The sequence below is a fragment of the Lonchura striata genome, chromosome 4 (genome assembly GCF_050655825.1).
Source record: "Lonchura striata isolate lonStrDom1 chromosome 4, ASM5065582v1, whole genome shotgun sequence".
Taxonomy (NCBI): domain Eukaryota; kingdom Metazoa; phylum Chordata; class Aves; order Passeriformes; family Estrildidae; genus Lonchura; species Lonchura striata.
In genome coordinates, this window is record NC_140706.1 from 10,507,232 (window position 1) to 10,531,710 (window position 24,479).

The 24,479-nt window shown below is 39.8% G+C and overlaps 1 long non-coding RNA gene across 3 annotated transcripts in view; it reads left to right on the forward strand.

Annotated features, from left to right (window-relative positions):
* LOC110481887 (uncharacterized) overlaps positions 1 to 23,732 on the forward strand; it is a 73,245-nt gene extending 49,513 nt beyond the window's left edge. For 2 of the 3 annotated variants that reach the window (XR_014954688.1, XR_014954689.1), the window contains 2 exons: positions 8,328 to 16,690; positions 17,416 to 23,732. This is a non-coding gene — a long non-coding RNA (uncharacterized LOC110481887). The remainder of the gene's footprint in view (positions 1 to 8,327; positions 16,691 to 17,415) is intronic. The other variant, XR_002467339.3, reaches the window with a different exon arrangement.
* Positions 23,733 to 24,479: the final 747 nt, after the last annotated feature.

Sequence of the window (24,479 nt, forward strand, 5' to 3'; positions counted from 1 at the left end):
CAAAGTTCTGCTCAGAGAGGCCTGGCTGGTGTTCTGGTTTTACACACAAATAATGCAGTGCATACAGACTAGGGGAGCTGTTTGCTCCACCTCTCTGTGCATGGAGCATGGCTTCAAAACAGAACTAAAAATTACTTTTAATATAGTAAAATATTTGACCATACTATATCGCATTTTTGAAGTCTACAGAGGAAAAAAATCCTGCTTTAAATCATGAAAAGCTATTTAAAACTGAGCACATAAGAAAATATAATTCATTTTAAGAAACACTGCAGTGATTTTAATATAGGAAATAATCCAAAGTCCAGAATGTGGGAGTGAGACTAATATACACCTCTATTACTACATATTATTTCCAGTGCTTTTTGAGTATCTATTACACCTTCATAAATCAATATAGCATTGCACAAATATATGAAGTTAAAACAGTTGATTGGTGAAGCAGCATGCCCATCATGAGGAAATGGGTTCCAGGTCACTATGTGGTGCATTTCTAACAGGTCTGTGCTAAGGACATAACACAGAGCAGTAAAATACCAAGATGCTTGTCCTTGGTCCTGGTCTGTGCACCCCACGTGAGGCTGCTGGACACTGCAGTGGGAGCACATTTAGGTGCAGGCAGTGAGCCAGCACTGTGCAGTGTTTGCTTGCTTGGGCTGGGTCACTCAGCAGCCCTGGGTACAGAACCCCAGGTGTGCAGGAGAGGCTCTAAGGTCTCTCCCAGTGCTGCTCCTGCTGATTGCAGTGCACAAAGCCAGGATGCAGGACTGGGTGTGGAGCACAGGCTTTAGGTTTTGGTGTGAGTTTGTGCACCCAGGAGAAAGACCCCAACAGCCCAGCGTGCTCAGTATAACTGTGTGTGTCGGGCTTCTTTTGGCAGGCTGCTTTTTCATGCTTCAGGAATTCCTGTTCTTCATACATTCCATTCCATTTTACATGATCTTAAATTCCTTTTTGGCCATCTTCTTGTTTTTAAAATGCAAAGCAATGTCGGGTGACTGTATGTTTCACATCACTAAGTATATTTCATTTGACACTTCTTTTCCTCTGCAGTTCCTTAGATGCCTTAACATGTTGCTTTCTCCCTCCTGGTGTTCTCTGCTTAATGCTCTTTTCTGCTCCTTCCTGGAGCTTCCTTAATTGATGCATTTGGCAATTTGTTGCATTAAAAAAAAAAAAAAAAGACCTTTGACTTACAAGTTTTAAGCACTTCCATTGTCTCATGTTGTCAGTTTTTGTCTACCGCTTTCTTTCCTCAAAGATAAAGGGAGTGAAATTAAAATGTGTCTCTTTTTCAGACTCTAATGTGATTTCCTTAAGCATGGCTATTCTGCATAAACTTTCTCAGGGGTCACCACCAGCTTCAAAGGATTTTTTAATAAGCACAGGAAAAAAAATTCCTGTCTGGGTTCAGTTCCTGTCATGTTGGAAAAAGATGTGACCAGTGTTGGATTCATGCAGCAATATTTGCTTTTAGATTAAAGATGTGTTTAGATTGGAAGTAATTTCTCTTCCACCCATGAATAGTGGGAAACAAACACCACTGTTACTGTGAGCTTTTTGAAAGAGCTCTGAATGTGAGCAAACTCTAGGGAAAAAAGTACTCAATTAATGACTGAACTCTTCCAGATTTACTAATAATCAGCATTATTCATAATAAATGTTAATCCATTTTAAGATTGGCAATGGTTTCCTCAAGCATCTGGAGGATGGCTCCCCCAGACAGATTGCAGTGGAAGGGCAGCAGATGGAAACTGGAGCCTGAGCCTGCTCTTAACCTACAGGCTTGAGATGCAGACAAGCAGTGGGAGTTTGCCCAAAAATGTGAATTAGCCATAGCCAGAATTCCTAGACAGGATTGCCTGTGCCTGGTGGGGACTCCACAGGCACGTGTCCCCAGCCCCAGCAAGGAGCCCCATGGGAACGGGGCAGAGGAGACAGGGGAACAAAGACAGTGCTGCAGCAAACTCAGCATTTTCATTTCCCTCAGCTGGTTTAAAGGAGGGAATCTAGAAAACCCACAAAGCCCAAACAAGCCCACCCTCATTCTCCTGGGTGGGTGCACTGCTGTGGGTGGGCTGCTCCAGCACAGATGGGATGGAGCAGATTTGCCCCCAGCCCCAGTGAATTCTTCATCACAAGATGCATCTCCAAAACTGCCTGTGAGGCAGGATTCAGCCCTGGAACGTGCAGAGGCTGGGGAAAGCAGGTTTTTGGGTTCAGTCCAGGCTGAGGTGGGCTGGCAGCTACATCCCAGGGTAAAGCTGTGAGGTCAGCCAGGGAGGGCTCAGGCAGAGCTGGATCATGGGCACTGCTCCTCTCTCCTGGAGATGTTCAGACTTGTAAGATGCACTTGAGGCAGCAACAAGGCAGGTTTTCCTCTGCAGCTGGCCCTAGAGAGCTGCAGAGATGGACTGAATTCCTGCATGGATTTCATGCCAATGGGGACTGCATTCCTGCATGGGCAAACCTGGGCTGGGGGATGCTGAGGATGCTCCATGACATCCTGCAAGTAGAAAGGCTGGGATGGCCAAACCAAATTGTCAGCACTGTGACAGCAGGAGTTCTTCCTGGGTGGGTTTGGTAGTTTTGCTATTTGCACTTTTTCCTTCTACCTATTGCTTACCATTGTATTTTCTTTAATATAATCCTGACCTTTCTGTTTCATGGGGCTATGAAGCCATCGGGCCCAGAGCTGGTGCAGATGAGTGCCCAGTACCCAGAGGAAATGCACACAGGAAAAATTCCCAAATGCCTGCTCCTGTGGCTGCTTTATTTTGCAGAAATCCTCTGCAAAATCCAAGGGTGCTTTGGGAAAAATCAGAAACAAATATTAAACCACAAGTTTTGCTTCTCAGTTCTGAGTTTTAATTGTACCCAGATATGTATTTTAAGTCTTTCTGAACAAAAATCCCTTGTGGGTCAGCTTAATCCTAAAGGGACTCAAAGATTTCTGTCTAAATTCTTAGGCAGGACTCAGTACCTTATTCTATCTAAGATATCATTCTGATTTTCTTTGTAGATCAACATGATTTAAGCAGCTTTTGGTAATGATATGTCAATACTAGATTATTTTGCTTATATCAGGAAGTAGGAATACACTGCCCTGTCCATGTGTATTATCCTGGGGGATCTTCAGTTTGCTTGGCTATTGGGACTGTACTTCTGTTACTGTGACATTTTGGTGTTTAAGGAAAAGAATAAATTCCATTTGCCCACTTAACTTTAAGGATAAGAAAAGGAAAGCTGTGCTCATATGTCAATAGTGAAATTATATTCAAGTGCTTCAGATGCAGAAAAGATGGCTCTGGAATATGTTTGTATGATCTCATATGGATTGCTTGAAAATATTAATACTCTGCATTTAAAAACATAAACCTAAACTTCTGTAGTGTGAAATTGTCCTCTAGAAAACTATAAGGAACTTTTTACATGTTTAGGTTAGATTTTTAATCTCATTTGTAGGTTTTTTAAACATTTATATCAACCACATGTCACTTACATAGTCCATTTATATTTTAATTTAGTGTCTGCATATCAAATGTATAATGTACAGCTGGACACAGCACAGCGTTTTGTACAAAAGGCATAGGGAGCTATTAGCCTATAAGAAATACATCTGGCTTTGGTGTAGCAGAACTTTTTCAAAGACAGAGAAATTTCTGTGATAATTAAGCTTGAGACTCAGAGAAGAAAAGAATTCCTGGTGGAGTATTAGATCTTGCTCAAAGACTGGGATCTCAGTGAGAGGGTGCTTTTTTTTATGGCTAATAATCTATTGTATATTACTAAAATATTTAAGAAAAGGTGCAGGCAATTATTTGCAGCTGTTACTTGGTGACTCTGTCCAGGTATTAGACAATCTCTTACACACCACTTTAGGAATCTGTCATATCTTTGCTTACAGTCAACTGAGTCCTGAGCAGCTGAACACGCTAAGCTGTCTGCCCTGGCGCTTCCGTACAAAAGGCTTTTAAATTAAAGTAAAAATTCATTTCAACAGTTATGTGTTTTCCCTTGAGGTTTCTAACACTGTTCACTTTCACTGCCAAGGATGTTTCCTCCTTCATGGTAAAAGCTCTATTTTTTTTTTTTTAATCCTTGCAGCCCTTGTTAGATTGAATAAGTCAAGGTGCTACTGCCTTTGTGTCGCTGAAGCGCCCGATCCCGCAGCCCGGCTGCGAGCGGCACTCGGAGAGCTGGGGGTGCAGGGGGGCACAGGTAAAAGGAGAGAGAACTAAATGGAAAAGACAAGTGGTTTATCTGTCTGCAGTTTGTTCCTTGTCACCTACAGCTTCCTCTTAGTGAATGGATGGCTTTCTTTTCAAAGCAAAAAGGCTTCTCTGGAAAAATTAAAATACTCGCTAGTTTTTACTCACTAATTTAGTATGCAAGAAATGTTAGTTTCTGCTCTCAAACACCAGCAGACAGATGGCAGAAAAAATATAGTAGACTCTGGACTCCCACTGAAAGCTGACCTAGTCTCACCCCTGGCTTTATTGTTTTTCTTTCATAATTAGCTTTTGCTCAGCTTTGTCATTTTCATAAGCCTCGATATTCTTCAATTAACAAAACAGAACAAGAACAACAAGAGCTTAGGCAGCTCATGAGGTCACTTCTTGCAGGGGCTGGATTATGGCACCAAAAGAAGCCTGAAAAGCATGTATTGATCCAGTCTGACAGTTCCTGCCACATTAAGCCTCACCACAGCTGTGATATAAAGGCGCTTAGAGCTGTTATCATAAATACCATCCACTATCTTTAAAGATCATCAAAATTGCTTCACATTGTATAAGAGTTATTGTCATATAATTTGTTCAATGCATTTTAACAGCATAAATTGGTTTAGCATTTTAATACTAGCTTAAAGGTCAAATGCAGATAATTTAAACTAACATTTATCCTATGAAAGTTATCATATAAGCTCAATTTACTGAATGTATGGAATGAAAAACAGTCATCTTTATTATTTTGTTCATTTATCTAAAATCTAAATAAAATAATTTTAAATGTTAAGGCAATTCCAGTTAAGCTGTTGAAGAACATATTTGAGATTATTTGTTAATGTCTATCATATTTAGGATATGATCATAAAGCAAAATATTGTCTTATATTTTGTTCTGTAGAAAGGGGATTATAAGAGAAGAATATTTATTATCAGAAATAATGGAAAAATACTGCTACAGCTTTCATGATGAACCAAAGATATTAGGCAGGAAGATATCTAGGGATCTCAACCCCAACCACAGCTGGATGTCTGCTCCTCTGTAGTCCTGCTGTGCACAGAAAACTCCCTTCCAAATTGTGGCTCATTGAACCAACAAAAAATAGAAGATAAATGGCTGTTTGAGGGAAATAAATAAATTAGTGATCATAGGGGCGGAAGGGAGTATAGACAATAGCATCAGCAAAGACAAATAGGCCAAATCTTGTAAAACACACCTTCCCAATGAGGTGTCCTGGAGTTTTTCTGCTGTAGGAAACTGGTACGACCTACAATAAACTGTTCAATCAACAGAGCTGGAGCAGCAACCAGGTCCCAGAGGAAATTTCTGTTCCCACCCAGAATGTAGCTGGGGAGGAGTCAGTGGCCTGCTGGTCACACTGCCTGGGTGGGACAGGACAGACCCAGACACATCTCCTGAGGCTGATCTGAAGCACAGTCAAACCCAACACTTGTGCTGGCAGGGGTTTGTCTGACATGTGGTTTGTTGCAGAGTTTTTTTCAAACAGTTGTGTAAACAAGTGTTTGGAGGAGAAGGAACTGGAGCAGAGGTTTCCAGCATGGCGACAGACTTCTCTATCATCAAGTTGTAGAGATAGTTTCTCAAATGAGTTGGCCATCTACATACTTAGTTTTTGTACTTTGTGTTTGGGGCAGAAAAGGCAAAAGTAGTCAGGTAAAATCACATTTGTTAACTTTCATATAACTTCTGAAGCCAATAAAAAATTTCCTGGATCATTCTGACTGCATTTTATTTGATCACAGTTTCTAGAGTCAAGATACCTCCCCAGTGCTTGTCCACAGTTGTAACATCATTTATTTTGCAGGACTAATAGTCAAATTTTACTGGGGCTTGAGCTGATATCCCCAGAGCTCCCCACAGCCTCGTGGCACCCCTCTGTCCATCTCATCCTCACTGGAGCCTGCCCCAGGCTGCAGGATTTGCCTCCTGGGGTCACTGACAAGCTCCTGCCCTCTCACTCCTTGGTGGAGTCAAGAACAAGTGCAGCATTCAGAGCACTAACATCTGTTTGGGGTGAGGTGGGGGAAACACCAAAACCAGACACTTCTCCAAGGGTAAGGAAACGGCAAAAACCAGTGGTGATGCCCTGAACACAATCAACATCCAGGGATTTGAAGCCAGAGGTGTTTCCCAGGCAGGTGAGAAGAGTAAGGGCATGAGTGCTGGGCTGGCACCAATGCAGAATTTGGAAGGCTCCCTTGCTTCCTGTTTTGTCTGGTTAGCCCTAATTTCATGCAATCTGCATGGAGATTTTTATTTTTGTTCCAATCTTTTTCCTTCACTGTTTGAGCAGTCTAATCTGATGAGACAACTACTAATCTAGTCTTAACTCTTCCATGTTTTTTCAAGCCTGATGTTTGTGAGCATTTCTAACAAGCTTCTAACTGTACAAATTAGCTAGTTTAACAAGCATTATAAAGGAGCATGACTGTCTGCATTACCAGAGGTCTTGCTGGTTATGATATTGTGAGATGAAAGATTGAGTGCATGAATCATTTGTGATAACAAATTTGACTTATTATTCTATTCATGAATAGTCCAGAAAACAAGCTGGTTATGTCAAACAGTTTTATAATTGAAATTATTTTGGCCTTTTTCCACTTATTTTTGGTATTTTTCCTCTGGAGACACAGGGGTGGAGGGAATCACTTTCTTTTTTGTTTGGGATTCCTTTTCTTCCTTTTATTAGAGAAAAAGGAAACTTGAAAACCTGCAAAACCATTGTCACTTTACATTTTGGTCTCAGTGACAAAACAATAACTAAAAACCAGCCCTTTTTCCTTTTTATCTAGAAGTAATAACAAAAGAATTGAAGAATTTTATCTCATTGGACAAATAATTGGCAGTACTGTTCCTCTTTTTTATTGTCACTGGAAACTTCTGGTGTTGTTCCTTCAGTGGGATTCCCAGTTAAAGGCAGCACATTGTAAAATCTGCTGATAATACTCCATACTCCTGGCACAGCACACCTACTCTCCTCTAAACTATGCTTCATTTTACAATGTGAAGGGGTGTCTGTGTCACTTCTTTGAGCAGAATCACAAGTGAATCTCTGAACCACCCATTAATTTCATTGTTGCACCACAGAAGGTGCGTTGGGAATGACCCAGTGTGCAGTAGTTACCATGATCACTTCATTTTTATCAGCTGCTGATAGAAAAAACCACATATTTTACACAGAAAGGAATAGCAGGAAGCCTAAGAATTACTGTGTTGTGTTTTTTTCCCTTGTCTTGGGGGGTTTTTGTGCAAACAATGTTATTTATATGAAAGGCAGAATCAACTTTTTTATTGCCTTTTTTTCTCCTGTATCGATGCAAGGTGAGATGCCAACACCTAGTTTCCTTTTCACCTGTACCAGCTTATGTAAGAATTTCATGAGTTTTAGTAGAGTTAATCTGATTCATTGAGATCTAAAAGAGATCTATCTTTAGAGCAAAAAGTCAGCCTTGTAAATAGCACATACTGAGAACAATTTGAAGCAGCTTCTGTGATAACAGATATCATGTCTTTTATTTAAAAATGCTACTTGTCTAGATGTGTCGCCATCACTGTATTGCCATAGTAATCCTATAAAGAACTTGTCTTATACAAAATCTCTAAGGAGTTTCATTTTGCTCCGATAGGATGTGATCATATTATTTGCCTTTCTAAACATGAGAGTATCAGAAGAAATATCACACTGGAGACCTGAATTTGCCCATGCCCTTACTGCCTCCTTTTCAATGGGTGTTCAGAAGTGGAGGAGACTCAACCTTTTGAATTCATACAAATTCCAAAGGCTACTCATATAAACCTTAACATTTCAGCTGGGGTGTACCTTACAGCACACTGTCACATTGGCCCCAGAACCACTGAATTGCAGAGGTTGGAAGGGATGTCTAGAGGGCATCTGGTCCAACTGCTCTGCCCAAGCAGAAAACTAATCGAAACAATGAGATAATTTTTTGGGAATTTGGAAATCCTATGAATGTAAGCTACATAAATTACTGTTAGAAACCAGGTGAAAATAGCCCATGCTCAACCAGAGATTTAACAAAACTAGTTCAAACCTTGCATCTTTCCTTCTAATACCTACAGGTGCAAAAACGAATTAACTTTTCACATGTTTTCGCTCCCACCACACCTTGGAAATACCTATGTGTGTGCACACAAGTCCATGCAGCAGTTCCCTGAGACAGAGCCCAGCCCTGAGCACTGACATACGTTCCTACCTACGCCGCACATGTTGAGCTGTCACATCGCCTACGGCACAGCCCGACACGCGAGGATGAGAGATGGGCAGGGAATGCTTTGAAGCTGCTCTGTCAGGGCTCGAGACTGAAGGATTATCCAACTGTTCTCAATAGTGCTACCAGCTGCAATGTATTCTCACTTAGACATTCCTGAAAGCAAAGTGGTCTGGTCATCTGGAAAGGTGAAATATCCCATCGTTTTGTTCTCTCGCTGTGGGGACAGTGAGGCTGTGATTGATACGAAAAGACTCCTTAATGAGAGGTCCCAGATAATCTTTGTGGCTCATTTTTGGGTGTGGTTTTTTTCTGTCAGCTTTATTGATGAATGAATATCAGTATTTTATAAAAAAGACCCCTACACAAGTTAGTAATATTTCGGGGGTTATAGACTACCATGGTTTGGCAGGAAATGTAAAATTTAGTTAATAATTTGTATGCTGTTTTGTTGCACTTATCATCTAAACTCTTCATGACAAATAGAAATTTTACTAATTTTGTATGGAATTTATATTCTTTATTTTAAGAGTAAAAGGAACAGACCAGAGCGAGCTATATACCCAAGAAAAAAATTATTGAAAAGAAAGTGATTGTCATTTGAGATATTGTCACCTCAGGAAAAAAAATATACAGCAATATGACTAATTTTTTCTCTTTTTAGGGTTTGTAACAAGGTCAAAGTCATTCATCCAATGTGTTTGGGATTAAAACACAGAAAAGAGATGTGACTCAGAGTGATGTTCAGACTCATGGATCCCTCACACAGAAGACATCTCCAGACTCTTCACTCCTCCTTCCTGTTGCAGTGCTTTCTTAAGCACTTCCCAAACATCTCTTATGCTGATTCCTTAAGCTATTTCAATATTTAATCTGAACCAGCCTTTTCTTTCTTCACACCCTCCTTTCTTCTTCCTCTGTCTAAATCTCTTGCTCAAGATCTTATACCAAATAAATGATGAAAGGTAAAAAAAAACAAACAAACAAACAAACAAACAAAAAAACCCCCAAAAAACCCAAAAAACCCCAAAAAAAATAAAGGAGGATACACTGACTGCAAGAACAGAGTGACTGTGATGTGTGCGTGTTACAAAATTAGTGACCTCAGGAAATGATTTTGTGTAATCCTCGACCTATCCTTTGCTACTGCAGTCATGCGTGTTTCTGTCCTGGATGTTAAATCATGACTGTCACATACAAGAAGGGAAGACATTTTAATTACTGGTTTTAGTCATTCAGATGCTTTTATTCTGGCTCACATTTAGTGTGATGAGAATGTATCCTTGCTCCCTCTGACACAAATACCCCATTCTGACAATAGTGTCTGTGCACAGAGAATAACCTAAGCCTGAGGCCCTGTAAGTCAGCCTTTCAGGGAAGGAGAAACCAGTGACACCATGTCTGGGTATATTCTAAGTATAAATAGTTTTGTTTATGTATATAAACCAGGCCTGGTGGTAGAATTGGTAAAACAGCATTTTGTTCCAGGCGGTTATTTCTTTAAGGAATATTTGCTTAACAGTCATTTTTGGTTGTCAGAGAATAATTATCCTAATAATAAATACTTAATTAGAGAGGAAAGGCCATAGAATATACCAGTGTCCTCTAGCTTTTTTCAGACTCTGGTGTTAAAAAGGCAATTTTACGTGTCATCTCAAATGGAAATTTTGCACATGTGCCAGGGACTTGAAAAGCTAAATATAAAAGTAGCACTTAAAAACACTTGCCATAATAATATTTTCTTCTTTAGCCAATATTCCAGTGCATTTATTGCTTGTCATTACTTCAAACTATTGGACTTTGACCCTTTGAAGTCTGTGGCATATGCTGAAAATTAAGCAAGTCTTAAGTGTTTAAAGGATTGGTTTCACTTCAAAATAGCTAGTATATTTAACTTCCAGCACTAATTCTAAACTTCTGTCTTCAGCAAATTGTGTCTCATGATGACAATAAGCGCACTCATTCTGTGTGTCTGTGACTTTTTACAGTAGTTATATACCCTATGTTTTCCCAAAGTGCTTGTGGTCAAAGCATGTGGCTGTGCAAAGCCATGGCACAAAAGGTGGTACCACCTTGAGCTGCCAAGCTTTTCAAGGAGTGTGAAGTCCAGAGTATGAAACAAATTACAGCTTTGGTCTGATAATAATGCATGTGATCAGCCAAGAACAAATATATGTGGATTATAACTTACAAGTTTTTTTACAAGTGACATTATTCAGGATTTATGGTCCAAACTCCTGGCAAAATTGAAAATCATAGCCCAAACACAGTGTGGTGGAGATTGGAATAATTTAGCAACTCATTATGTCAGAGTTTCTTTGACAGAGTGATAATGGCTGTTGTCCATCCCTTAACCCTCTCCAGGCCTGTGAGAGCTCACATGGTTTTTGCAGGAGTGTTTCTCTACCTGCTGAGGCAGATGGGAGCCTGCCTCCTTGCTGCAATGCCTTTCTGCTCAGCTGAGACCCTGCTACAGAAATAATTGAGGGCATGGGGGTGGAGGATCAAGCAGCACACAGACTGCATGGTTACTACATGCATTTCTCAGAGATAAGCAGAAAGGATGGTGATTGTTCCCATTAATGTCACTTCCATCTCTTTGGTACGAAGATGGGTTGAGTCTTAATGAAGGAACTTTGGCCAAACTGGCAGAAGAGGATTGGAGGGTCCCTTATTCCCCGTGCTCAGGGATTTTTTCCATACAAGGATATAATTTAAATGGAAGACCTAAACTACAAACTGCAAACTTTTCCAGTGTGATGCATCAACCTCCTTGGATTAACACAATAACCACACAGAGACTTTGCAGTTGCCTTTAGGGCCAGAGAGTTCAGTTTTATGGAACTTGGGGAAAAGTCTGAAGTCTGTTTGTCCAAGTATAAGCTGACATTCCCACAGTATGAACACACAGGCCATAACACTCAAATCCTGTTCTACAGGTTGGTATATCCCAATTTAAGCATGCTGTTTTCCTCCATGGGGTCACATACCAGCTGAGGAAGACAGTGGGTCATAAATAGTGAGTTGCAGTTTAGCTTGCCAGGGTGTCCTAAGCAGAATACAATATTTGAGACAATGCAATGATTGCAAAATCCTTAAATCCTTTCCTAACATTAAGACTGCAATTATCCCATAAACTTAATGGGACTGCTGTCATAATTGATGTCAGACATGGCTTAGTTATCTACATGAACATCTCTCAGAACCACAGACTCAATTACGTTGGAAAAGAACTCCGAGATTAAATCCAACCTATGGACCCATCACCACCTTGCCAACCAGACCATGGCACTGAGTGCCATGTCCAGTCTTTTCTTAAACACCTCCGGGGATGGTGAATCCACCACCTCCTTGGGCAGCCCATTCCAATGTCTAATCACCCTTTCTGTGATGAATTTCATCCTAATGTCCAGCCTAAACGTCTCTTGCTGCAGCTCAAGACTGTGTCCACTTATCCTGCTGCCAGTGGCCTGGCAGATAATAGACAAATGACAATTATCACTTCCTTTAAAAAATGCACTGCAAATTTCTTGCTCTTGCTGTGTGGAAGGGTTTGAAGAAAACCGAAATAGAACAGAAGTTTTTACTCACTTGAAAATCCTAGGTCAGCCTGAAGTAATTCTGGGTACAGACGAGATCTGCTTTTGGAGACAGCATGCACAGAGGAACACAGTGATTTGTGCCACACCTTGAGGACTTTCACTTCATGTCCTGAGTGACTGTTAATGACTTATGTTGAAGGTTTTGAAATGAAAGATGTCTTAGACAATAAAATCTCCTTTAGCTCTATTTACATTGAAGATACGGGGGTTTTCCAGCACTGCAATACTGTGTTTCATTTCAGATGGGCTAATTTCTGTGGTTACACATAAAAAAGACTGATTCATGTCAGAATCAAAATGGTTTTTGATTGCACACAGAGAAATAATGATCTGTGAGCCAATAAAAATTAATTATGCACCATGTAAAACTGCTTTCTCAACCTAAGCCATTATTGGTTTTAATTTTCTTTTTTATAAGTCTATTTGAAAGCCAAAAGAAAACAACTTGAATTCAAAGTTCATTTTTAGAATCTAGGAACTAAATATTTGATCATATTTAAGTTACTGCATTTGTATTTTTGAGTTCTTTCATGCCTTTTTTCTTTACTGAAATGGGTTTCAATGTTTAGCCATTTTAGTATGTTAATTAAGTGTTAATTTCTGCTGCCTGTCTCAATCCAAAATTCCATTTCTGGGAGGATATCACTTGCTAACAACCTCCTTGTCAGTTCTCAATAGGGAATGACATTTAAAAAGTGGAGAAAGCACTCTGAAAATGATAGATTTCGTAGGAGTAGCAGGGTTAGCTCAAATGTGTTTTTGTGAACTGGGCACTCTATCTTTTGAGTAATAGGTGATGGGTAATTTTATTAAGTAACCTAAAACCTAAAATCAAGATGAAAATGAGGACATTTAGAAGGCCCTCCATCTTAGACAGAACAGCCAAGTACAAGGACCTGACAGGTATGATAAAGAGCTTAGATGTTCTTCTAATATTGTTCTTGCCATAAGCCCCCAGGCTTTGTTCTACATGCTTAGTTAAACTGTTTTTATCTTACATAAATCCTGGTAAGCTACTTTAAGATCCATCAGACTACCTCAATTGCCATTTAAGTGTTTTTTTCTGCACTAACTGCTTCTTGTTAAATAGTTTGACATTTATGTGTCTAGACTTGGGTTGTTTTGATATTGATTTTGGAAAGAATGATAATGGAGTATAGTGGTAATATTACTTTTGCTGTCATACCTAGTAGCAATATATCTCTTTGAACTTGTGTTAGGAGCAAAATCCACACATATGTAGGTCTAAATTTAGGAGGTTCTTCAAAGCTACTATTCTGCTTTTGTTATTTTTCTGCTGCTACTAATATTTCTTCCTTACTTTACTGAGAATCTTTATTTTGAGAAAAATATGTCAGAACACAAAGCTTCCAGGTCACTGTCTGCACAGGAAAGAAGGTTGTGCTATCAGCTAACTCCCTGCCTTCTCCCTCACTAATGACCTTACTGTGGGTATGGAAAGCTGCTTTCTGTGGATGCTTAAAGTGTACATAATAAGCCAATCACTTTTAAGATGTTTACTGCTATCTGTTAAATGAGATGAGCTTTAGGCTGACTTTCCAGTTCATCCCCCACCCCAATATGTTTTGTTGTTTGCCTGTCTCAGATCAAAATACTGGAAAGAGTCCCATTTTTCTGGCTTTGGTTTAAATTGAGTTGCCTAACATACAGCTAAAAAAAGTATTTTAGGCAGAAAATGAGGAAGTCACCAATTTTCAAGAAAAAAAACCCTCCACTATGAGACAGGAAGCTCTAAACTATGAGATACACAGGCCATTAAAAGCAAAGTCAACCATCAACATTTTAGCACCAATACAGCTTTACTATATTGGTATTAAAATATTACATCAAATATTGTACCAATTTTGTATGCTAAAATCTTCAAAGCTAAGCTGATGACAGCTTTGACCTTTAAAACTGCCCAGGTGCTTTCCTCAGCTTAAATTTCAAGCCTTTGATAGAATAAGGATATGGAGGTCAGCTTTTGTGAGCAGAAAGAAAGAGATTTCACCTAGAAGCAACTGAGTTAGACTTTTTCATGCCTTTTTTTTCTCTGCCTCTTCCACAGGGGTTTCTGTTCCTCTGTTCTCATCCTCTTGCTTCCACACCCTGCTGATAACTGGGGCAGGGGAGGTGTGTTGGGGTGGGCACACAGGGATGACACTTCAGCTGCTGCAGCTGAGTCCTGGTGTGTCCTCAGTTTTACAGGTCTCCAAGCTGCCACAGCTCTGCTGTCCTTCCAATAAGTAGATATGAGCAACGTCAAAAAGGGCATTTCTGGTCTAAGCAAATATATATGAACTAGTCAGTAAGAAAATACACCAATATTAAATATATAAGTTGAGAGCATGTAAGGTAGTAGTTTCCTGTAAATTCCTGAAAATGCAGAAAATCACATATAATCTGCTTTTTCTATATTTTTACACTCTACTATCTGGGAGACATCTCTCTCCAAGACACTAACTCTTCTCATTGAGTACATATGTATTACAGCTTTTTTCCCCCTAAAGAAAATAAAACACTGGCCAGTGGCTGAGGTCTTTGCAGCAGTGATTTAGGACACTTCACATCCCTGGGCTCAGGGCAGCTCTCACAGTGCAGTGCTCAAGAGGAAAATGGCCCTGTGAAACCCCAACTATGATGACTTCAACAGGAGTTGTCAAACATCATACTCAAGAAATGGAGTGAACTTTAGTTCAAAAGTAGTGAATACTGCTCAGCCAGTATTTACACTCAGAAGATGGCTAAGCACTGCAAAACCCATGTTTTTCTCAGCAGGAAAACATAAGCACCAGGCTATTTTTATATTTATTTAAGGAACTGCCAGTAAGCCTTAACTATTCCACTCCCCATGACACTATCAATCTTAGTGGACAGGTATTGAATTTGTAAATTATGTGCTTCTAAGTGAAAAGAAAATCTCATGGGTATTTATTTCATTTCACAATGGTAATATATGTCTTACAGTCTGTTCTAGGGAAAGCCAGTCTAAATAAATGAATCAAACCCTTTAAACCCATGGACTAAGGCCAGAGTCTTCTCATCTGTGTCTCCTTCTCTATCAATGTGCTGAAGTCTGTAATATGTGAAGTGCTGTGATACATGTAGATCCAACTCCAGTTTTCACCATAGTGATGTAAAATGACTGTCCCAATAACTTTCATGGCCACTGAGAATTTAGTTTCCCACCAATTCTAACATTTCAGGGCTCAAGGACAATTCAATTCTTACTTTTCTTCATTCAAATATTTTGTGTAATCTGACAGCCAAGTTAGCTGGGCATTTTTACATAGTTATACTCTGGACAGAAGGGTTGACCTTTTCAAATAAATATTAGATTTTCAGGGAAATATATCCCTTCCAGGAGTTCTGGTGACTGTTTCAGTTTTATATAATCCTTGCATAAACTTGATGGGTTTGGCCTCACACTGTAATTTCTTCTGCAGAGGGAAGTGCACATTGCCTCTATCTTTGGCCCAGCAAAACTCATCTTTATCCAGGACTGTCCAGCAATTTCTCTCCTCTCTGGTTTCTTCTTAAATAAAAATTTCATGCCTGCAAACTCCAGTGTTATTTATGACTTCAAGATCACATGGTCGTTCTTATGAAAAATATGACAGAGCAATACAGGTAGAAAGCAGCACAATGTTTATATATGTCATGCTTGAGTGCTATAATGAGACATTGATGTTAAAAAAGAGTTCTAAAATTTCACTCTAATAATAGTCAACATCAGAACCCAGCTCCTCATCTACAGGGTCTCCCATCCATATAATTAATCCTGTCTTTTCTGAGCCTTCCCTAAGACTGTGGAAAAAGATTGGACTGATAAAATATACCCCATAGATTATGTTTTTCTCTGAATTATCTGAGTAATAGAGCTAGCTGTTCAGGCTTGCATAATACTCAGCAGAAAGATATGGAAGCTTCTAGAGGTCTATTTTACTCAGTCAAATTCAGATGGCCAAGACAGGGGCTGAATTACCCTCTGGAAACTCTTGTTTTAGATGGCTATTAAGAAAATTTGGGCAATTAATTTGGAATAAATGCCTACCAGAAAAATAAAGCGGAAGGAAATAATTTGTCATGAAAAATATAAGGTACTGGGTGTTTCAGCAGTCTGGGCTCTGCGGAGTGTATTCAACCCGCCTAAATTTAGCCTTGTAAATTTCCATTACAATCAGTTAGGGGAAATGGACTTTTCAAAGACCTTTTTCACCTGCTTTATCTGTCTGTATTTAATTCCACCTAGCTCCAAAATGTAAGTCACCATTCCCACTACCATTTTATATGATTCCTTGCTAATGAGAGAAAAACATCGACAACTTCTCAGTCTGCCTTACACAATGGGAGATTATCCACTGGAATTTTAACGTTGGTGTGACTCAATGCTCTACCCTTTCAGGCTATTGTCTGGAGCACGTCTGCAGAGGTGATGGACACTTTCCACATGCATGATGAGCAAATGTGAATGCTCCTCCTGGCCCACCAGTGAGTGCCCTACCTGAAGCTGTTTGGTTCTCTTGGCAAAACACAAAGCCCAAATGTTCAAAACAAAATCAAAATAAGGAAGAAGCAGACCACAATTAATGGGACCTAGTCCTTGAGGGATGTAAGTAATCATCTTTGAATCAGAATGAGCTCATGGGAGAAATAAATCCACATCTGGGGACAAACAGATATTTTTACTCATGGATACTGATCTCTTATGGGGGAGTATTGGATGAATAAAGTTTATTCTCTTCCCTAATTATGGGTAAAATCTTGGAGTGATTGCTCTTTGTAATAATTGTGATATTTTAGACAGTTTTGTGACTAGTTTGACCTCAAAATATTTTAGTGTTACATCCTTCTGTTTTCATTGCATTATATATATATATATATATATATGTATATATATGCATTTTTCTATTTAGTTGCTTAAAATAGTTAACTAAACAGATCTAAATGGAAACCTTCATGGACCAGATGTTTCTTTCCTAGACTGCAAAGGCTTCAGGGTACATTAGAGACAACTTAATAAGCCTAATAACACAGTGGTGGTCCACAGAACTTGCCCATTTTAGATCTCATAAAGTCCTAGTAAAAGTTCTAGTACCACAGGCTTCCTTGAAAAACCTCAGACTGGTACTTCTAGTCCATAAAATTGCCAAAATATTTTGGAACTGTAGAAGCTGGTTTGTAAACAATTGTGAAATCAGCTGAATACAGAAACTGGAACATAGTAATTAATTTAAAATGAATCAGAGGGTCATTTTGGTGGTTGAAAATAGAAGCCATGTTGCAACCTGTGAGATTTCTGCAGCATCTAAAGTCAGCTTACACCTTTCCATACAGGAAGTGACTTGGTATTGACAGTGGCACATTGCCAGCTACTTTGGCAGAGCTTGGAGTGTTGAGCAGTGACGAGCGTGGTGCCAGGGAGGAGCAGACCAGAGAGGAGCGGCCTTTTTCCTAACAGCTCTTGGTGCTCCTATGGAGAACTGAGGATTCCCATGGCCTGGGGCTATCCTGGTGTTGGGACACCTTGTGGATGCTCAGACTGTCCACTGTCACACAGCCAGTGTGTTTTGTGGCACCACCAGCACACCTGAGGGTCACGGACTTGCTGTGGAGGCATCTGTCCAGCATCTGCCCAGAGAGCAGTGGGAGGACCCTGGGAGTGCTGCAGCCTGCGATCAGCTGAGGTTCTGAATATGCCTGGAACTGAAAGCAAGTTTTGGAGAGGCAAGCACAGCTTCAGGGAAAGAGATACTTGAGGGTAGGACACTGGACAGAGGAAGAAAAGAAGGCAGGCAGAAGACAGCAATATCACCCAGTGGGACATCAGGAAGGGACCAGACAGAAATGCTACATGAAGACGTACCTATTGTGAAATAAAAATGGATATGTCAGAGGAAGGTAGAAATTTGGAAAAAGAGTGTAGACAGATGTCCCTCCCCAAAAAAAATTGAGAATGACATACATGATAGAAAAGACCAAGAAAAAATGGTTTTGTTCAGGTCAGTGCTAATCAGAGTCAACAAAGGCAATAGGGCTTTTTCCAGAATGTACTGAGTGATGGCTATTTATCTTCAAAGGAGAATTTGGATTCTAGCTGCCCTTGCTGTTTGAATAAATCTACACTGTCTGTGTGAGCCTCATGAGCATGCCAGGGAGATTTTACAACCCAGGAACTGGACAACTATTCCTACTTTTTAATGTGATAGCTATAAACAAGTATCAAGTGTGGGAACAATTATATAATAATAAAAAGGAGATGAAGAATGTATATGTTCCTTTTTCCCATCCAAAAAAATAACCCTCTGTGTTGGAAATTAGACTTTTTTCCAGCAGACTGCAATGATAAATAGGAATGGGAGTAGTTAAAATAAAATCACTCTAAGAATAGCAGTTCTGGTTCTTTGTAGTCCAGTTGGAAACCACTCTAATTTGAAAACTGGACACATGACAATGGCAAAAGACTCTAACTTGATAACTCGCAGGCTCTACAGGTGGACCAAGTATGGAGTTATGAGACCCAATAAAAATAATGGTTGGACAGATATTGAGTCCATAAAATGATGGCAGCCAGGCATGGAGTATAATATGATACAGATGTAGGTGTATCGCTCTGAATAGTTTGCACTCTGTTTCAACAATAAAAATGTGTGATGTTTCCAGTACTAGCCACCAACCATATGAGAAAATAACTTTTTCATCTGGTTTCAATATAAAACACACCATCCTAAAATCAATTGATATTTCATACTCTTTGTATTCTTCTTTCCTGCACATGCAGGAAGTATTAATGGTGACATGATTGTATGTTACTGCAGTTTAACAAAATGATCAGGAAGACAAGCTATGTTAGCAACATTATTCAGACATTTAATAGCATTTATCCTTTTAACTTCATTATAGTGAATGCCCCAAGGCCCAAAGAGAGTTATTTTTAACGTGACTTCAGACAGAATGGAGAAACTTCTCATATGAACATGCACTGGCCTCTTTACAGAGATATATTACCAAGGCTCCAGGATACAAAAATAAGAGGCTGCCACCCCTTATTTTATTCCATCTCCCCTCTGCCCTCACTCTTCCTTGCAACCACTCCATGTGGTCAGTACTCTCCAGTTTCTCCCTAAGGTCAGAACCAAAAGTCTCAGCCCCGAGGCCTTCACAGCTGTTACCACTCTCCAGATGTCAGCACTCGCCTGTCCCTTGTCCCTCTTTCCCCCTCCTCCAAAAAAAAAACCCGAATCTGTTTAGGCTTGCATCTTTTCCCATGTCTCCCTTCAGAAAGCAGTACAAGCTTCTCCAAGAAACTGAGCATGTGTGTGTGTGTGTATCTACATGTGCATGAAAAATTATCTTTTTCTCAGTAAGTATCCCCACCATCCCCTCCCAAAGGGGAGGAGAGGAGAGGGGAAAAAGGAAAGAAAGACCTTGTCCTGTCTCGAACACAGGAGAGTCCTTGGATGCCATCAGATGCTGGCGATCCCATTAGGGCCCACATGGCCAAGTGCTGCTGTCACTCCCCCAAATAATTAACTCCATCTTCACCATTCCTCAATTCAATGAGAGCAAAGCTTCCAGACAACGTTGTAACCACTCTGCAGCAAGCACTGACAATTTTAAATGGTGTTTATAGATCTGATTGTACACTGCTTTGCTCTATTTTGTTTCTCTTTTCCCCTTTCATTTCATTTGGTATGCTCATTCCCTTCTGTTTTCTTTACACTTCTTCATCACCCTTTGATTTTTCCACCCTTAACCCCTCAGTTCCTGTTCTTGTCCTGTTTTCCTTTACTTAACTACTTTTATGCCTTAACCATATTTTTTCTTCTCAGTTCGTTCTTGTCAGGTTGGCTGATGACACTTCTTTAATTATAGCAACTAGTCCCAGCAGTTACTCCTTGGTTCTTGAAATATTTCCTGCTTTTTAACTTCTTTTACTCTTGAAATATCAGTTTTAATGGTATATTTGTCACCTCTGTCTGAGATGAAAAAGAGATGTTTGCTCTCAGACTGACTTTCAGTCTTCTCCATTGTCTCTATAAAAGATTCAATTTTGTTGAACAATTCTTTTAGCAATGCAAAGGAGGAAGAGTGAAGGCAATCTCAGGATTGCTTTCATGCATAGTTTTCTTCCTTAGTGTTTTTTTCAAGGGTGTCCCCATGCAATGAACTGTATTTTCATGGCTGTGAAGCACTGCACATGTTGCTCACAGACCTGTCTCCCCCGTATTATGAATCTCCTACATGGCCTTCTCATCTATTTCTCTGTATTGTACTTTGTTAAATTTGTGATTTTGATCATTTCACTCAAGAGATGCTCATTGTTCCTGGTTTTGTCCATCTTCTCACATAGCTCTTCCATGGGCTTGACCAGTCTCATATTCAGTAGGACTCTCTATAGTTGACTGTCTTTCCCTTAACACTTAGGTTAGCAACAAGTGCTAAACACAATTTTTCCATATTGCCTTTCTCAGGTCACCCTCATGTCTCCCCTAGCCTCTGTCTAGTTTATTCCTCTATTATTAAACATAAAAGGTAGTGGTTGGGGTTTTTTTCCCCAAAAGGATCTCATCCTTTATAAAGCCCCATGTAAATTGTCTTCTAAAAAAAAGGAAAATACCCAGTACCACACAGTTCTTCTAATCCTGCAACACACAGTCAGTTTGCTATTGTGCCATTCTATTTATATATTCAGTATAGAACGCTCCCTTACTCTGCCAGTTCTTTACAAATATTTATAACAAAAGTTACCCTTGACACTGAAAGATATTCACTTGTGTGTTCATACCAAGTTCACATTTCTGCCAGCTGATCTCAATGCAAAGCCCCCCTCACCAGTTTTTATTGCAACACTGCCACAGTTTTATTTCAAAAATCACTTTGCTGAACTGCTGAGCCAGGGAAGAAAAAAATACCTGGAAGTTCAGGATGCTGACCTCTTCCACAGGCTGGGACTGGCCCTTCTCAGGTCACTCCACTGACTTCAGCACTGGCAGGGCTGCTGAGGGAGGGCAGCACCTTTCCTGCAGGCCAGCCTCCAGCCAGATCTGTACTGTGTGAGCTTTGTCTGACAGTCAAGAATCCATGTATGAGGCTCTATCACTTTTTGTCTTCTCCTTTGTTTCCCTTTGGCTGTGATTAATGGCCTCTTCTTCCCAGCTCTTGCTGAAACATAAATGCTTCAAATTCTTTGTTGTGGTCTCCTTAGTTGGCATACACCACACCCAGTTCTGGTCATGTAAAAATATGCATTGAATATTCATCAAAATCACAGAATTACAGGCTATGCTGAGTTGAAGAGGCCCACAAGGATCATTGAGTCCAACTCCTGGTCCTGCACAGAGCCATACCCAAGAGTCATACCATATGCCCAAAAGCACATTGAATTATGCATAGAAATAGATATTATGCAAGAGTGAACATTACAAAAGTGTTAGAAATTCCAAACAGTTTGTTTTGCCTCTTCAAAAAAATGCATCTTTTAACCCTCCAAATTTGCCTACTACACAATATGTTTTCGTGTGCATATAAAGAAACTAATTTGAAAGGAGGGAATAAATGCGTGAGAAAAAGGAACGAAAAAAGATCATTCAGCTGATTTACATGCAACAGTGAAAAACAAAGACAACAAATATGGTGGGAAAAATATGCCAAGTTTTCAGAATTAAACTGCTAAGTGTCCAAAAAGGGAAGATGAGGGTTTTTCTGCTCTTATCTTCTGTTCTAACTGGGTGGTCATGTTTGCTGACGCTGACAGCAGACACTGCTGGTTTTGGTGAGGGCACTGCAGAGTGTTGTCCTTGGGCTTCTGCTGCACATACATTCCCACTGAGACAGATTGTTGTAGGAGCTCCCTGCACACCTCTGCCCTGTCCCTCACAGCTGAACCAGAGAAGCAAATGCATCACTCCTGCTGAGGAAAACAGCACAACAAGCTGGTGAAAGAAGGGGGAAGTGGAGAGGAAGACTGAGGACCTTATACAGAACACCGAGAAAAATTTCTGCAAAGGGCATCAAAGACCACAATACCACTGTGGAGCAGAATAACACTGAGGAAATAAGAGGATGAAATGTAACTCATGAGTGGGAAGCAGCAGATGTTCTTCCTCAAGGGCATAAGCAGAACTATAATTACAGAAAGCAAAGACATCCTATCAAGCAGAAGAGCATTAGCTATGCAGCTGAGAAACCCACAAATAAATTGACAACTATAATTATTTGCCTTTACATAAAGGAAGTAAAGAAAAATGACACAGGGTCATCCCCAGGCACAAAGAAATGGGCATAGGGCAGACATAAAGGGCTAAGAGCACAAAAGAAGATATTTTATTTACAATAATATTAGACGTCCAATAGCATATCAATAGCAAAATTGTATGTGGTATACTTTAGACAGAAGAAAACTTCATGAATCCTTCTTCAGAGGCCAGTGAATTAGTCAGAGCCTACCCAGATGATATTTTATGTGAAAGCAACCACCAGGTCACAGATGTGTCAGTACAACCTCACTGAATTCAGAGGGAACATGCCTGTATGAAAGGCTATTTGGACATATTTTTACAGGATTAGTCTCCAAGGCTAAATGAATGCAATGTATTCAAGCACCTACACCCATCTCACCTAACCAAGCCAAAACCTCTCTGTGATAAATTAACTTGATGTGGAGTGTAATTTTTTTATCATTTTTTGAATAGCACATTGTTTTCATGAAGAAACTAACTCAAAAGGCACTAATTCACTGAAATTCATTATATCTAGTAACATTCAAAAGCAGTTTATTTAATTTTCTTTTTTATCAGAGGCCCCTTTTGGTACCAAAATACTGAGACTGAAGTGGTTCAATTCAGAGTGAAGCTGACCTCACCCTATTTAGCCCCACTACAGCTTTGGTGTAGATAGACCAGAGGTGGGCTCAAGACCAAGAGTGCTCAAAGTAGTCCCTGCTAGATCTGTAGGCAGAAATATCTGCATCCACCCTTTCCAACTCTACAGCTCATTCAGTTGAAAAAAAGTGAAATGCTCATGAATCATCATCTACAGAACTTAGTGAATTCCAATCAATAACAAAGGTGTTATCCTACCAAGTACAATGGACACCTGTGCCACAGAAGGTATAACCTGAAATTAGTAGAGGTACAGGTAACTTGTACAGGTTTGCCTGTACAGTCCTATTGTTTTCATATTAATATTGTAGAAAAAAATGTACCTTAGTTTGCAAAGTGAACATTATATTTTAATTGCAAAACAAGAACATTTTATATGGAGTCATTGAATTCAAAAGAAAAAAAAAATTGACATTCAGATTCCAGATGAAAAACTGATCATGTTTCTACAAAAGGTATCAACTAACTCAACAGATCTCTCTCTTCAGTGCATTTGGAGTCATATCTGCAAAATTCTGCAAGAGAAGCTTGTTTTGTTTATGCTTTATTATTTGGTGCATTGCAGGCTCAGCTTAGCGGCAAGAGGGAAACTTGACAATTTCACACACCTTGCAAGTCATAAACCTTGTGATAAGCTAAAAGGGTGGCCAGAAGACAAACGGGGACAAGGACACAGTCTGAGCAGCTGCTGCTGCTTCAAGAAAGCTGCGCCAGTGGTGAGCAGAAGGAAGTCACCATGGCTGTGCTGGGGAAGCCTGAGGACACTGAACTCGTGTAAAGCCCCACAGGTTGGTCATCCCAGCATGATGAGGGCATGCACAGTTTGGGTTCAGTGTCTCAGGTGGCTTGGACATCAGGACATGCTCACAAAAACCCAGTGGATGTATAAAAAAGACAATGGCAAGTGGATAGAAATGTGGTGAAATGATGGGCTTGTGAATAGAAAATTATATAAAAGTTTCTGAGCAAATGTGTAGTCTTTAAATATCATTAAGAGGTAAGCACATTATGCTGTATTACAGATAAACTTCAGGAAATACTTTTTTAATTCTAGGATACAAAACCAGGTAATAAAATTGCAGTTGGTTGTATTGGAGCATCGGCCAAACATCCTTAAGAAGTGAAGTCCATTAATGTGCTCCATTAACCTTCATGTACAAAAACATCCCCCAACAGCCTAAAGAGAAAAACAAACCTGGAGCTGTTGTTTACATTTCACTTCTCTGTCTATCCACCCTATTTTGATGTGCAATTGACAAGTGCAACCCCCACCCCTCAAAAACTATCCATTTGGACAAAAAAATCTCTAGTTCCATAAAGTATTAAATCGGCAAAGATTATCAAAACAATACCCTAAGGGAAAGGGAAATTTTCACTTGCATACTGTCAGCTGTCAGTCATACCCTTTTATTATCCTTGTCTGGCCTCTATAGTTTGCCCTCTGTACGGGTTAGGGGAAAAACTTTTTTCCTTCCTTGTATGGTTTATTTGTAAAATGGAGATACTGCTGTCATAATG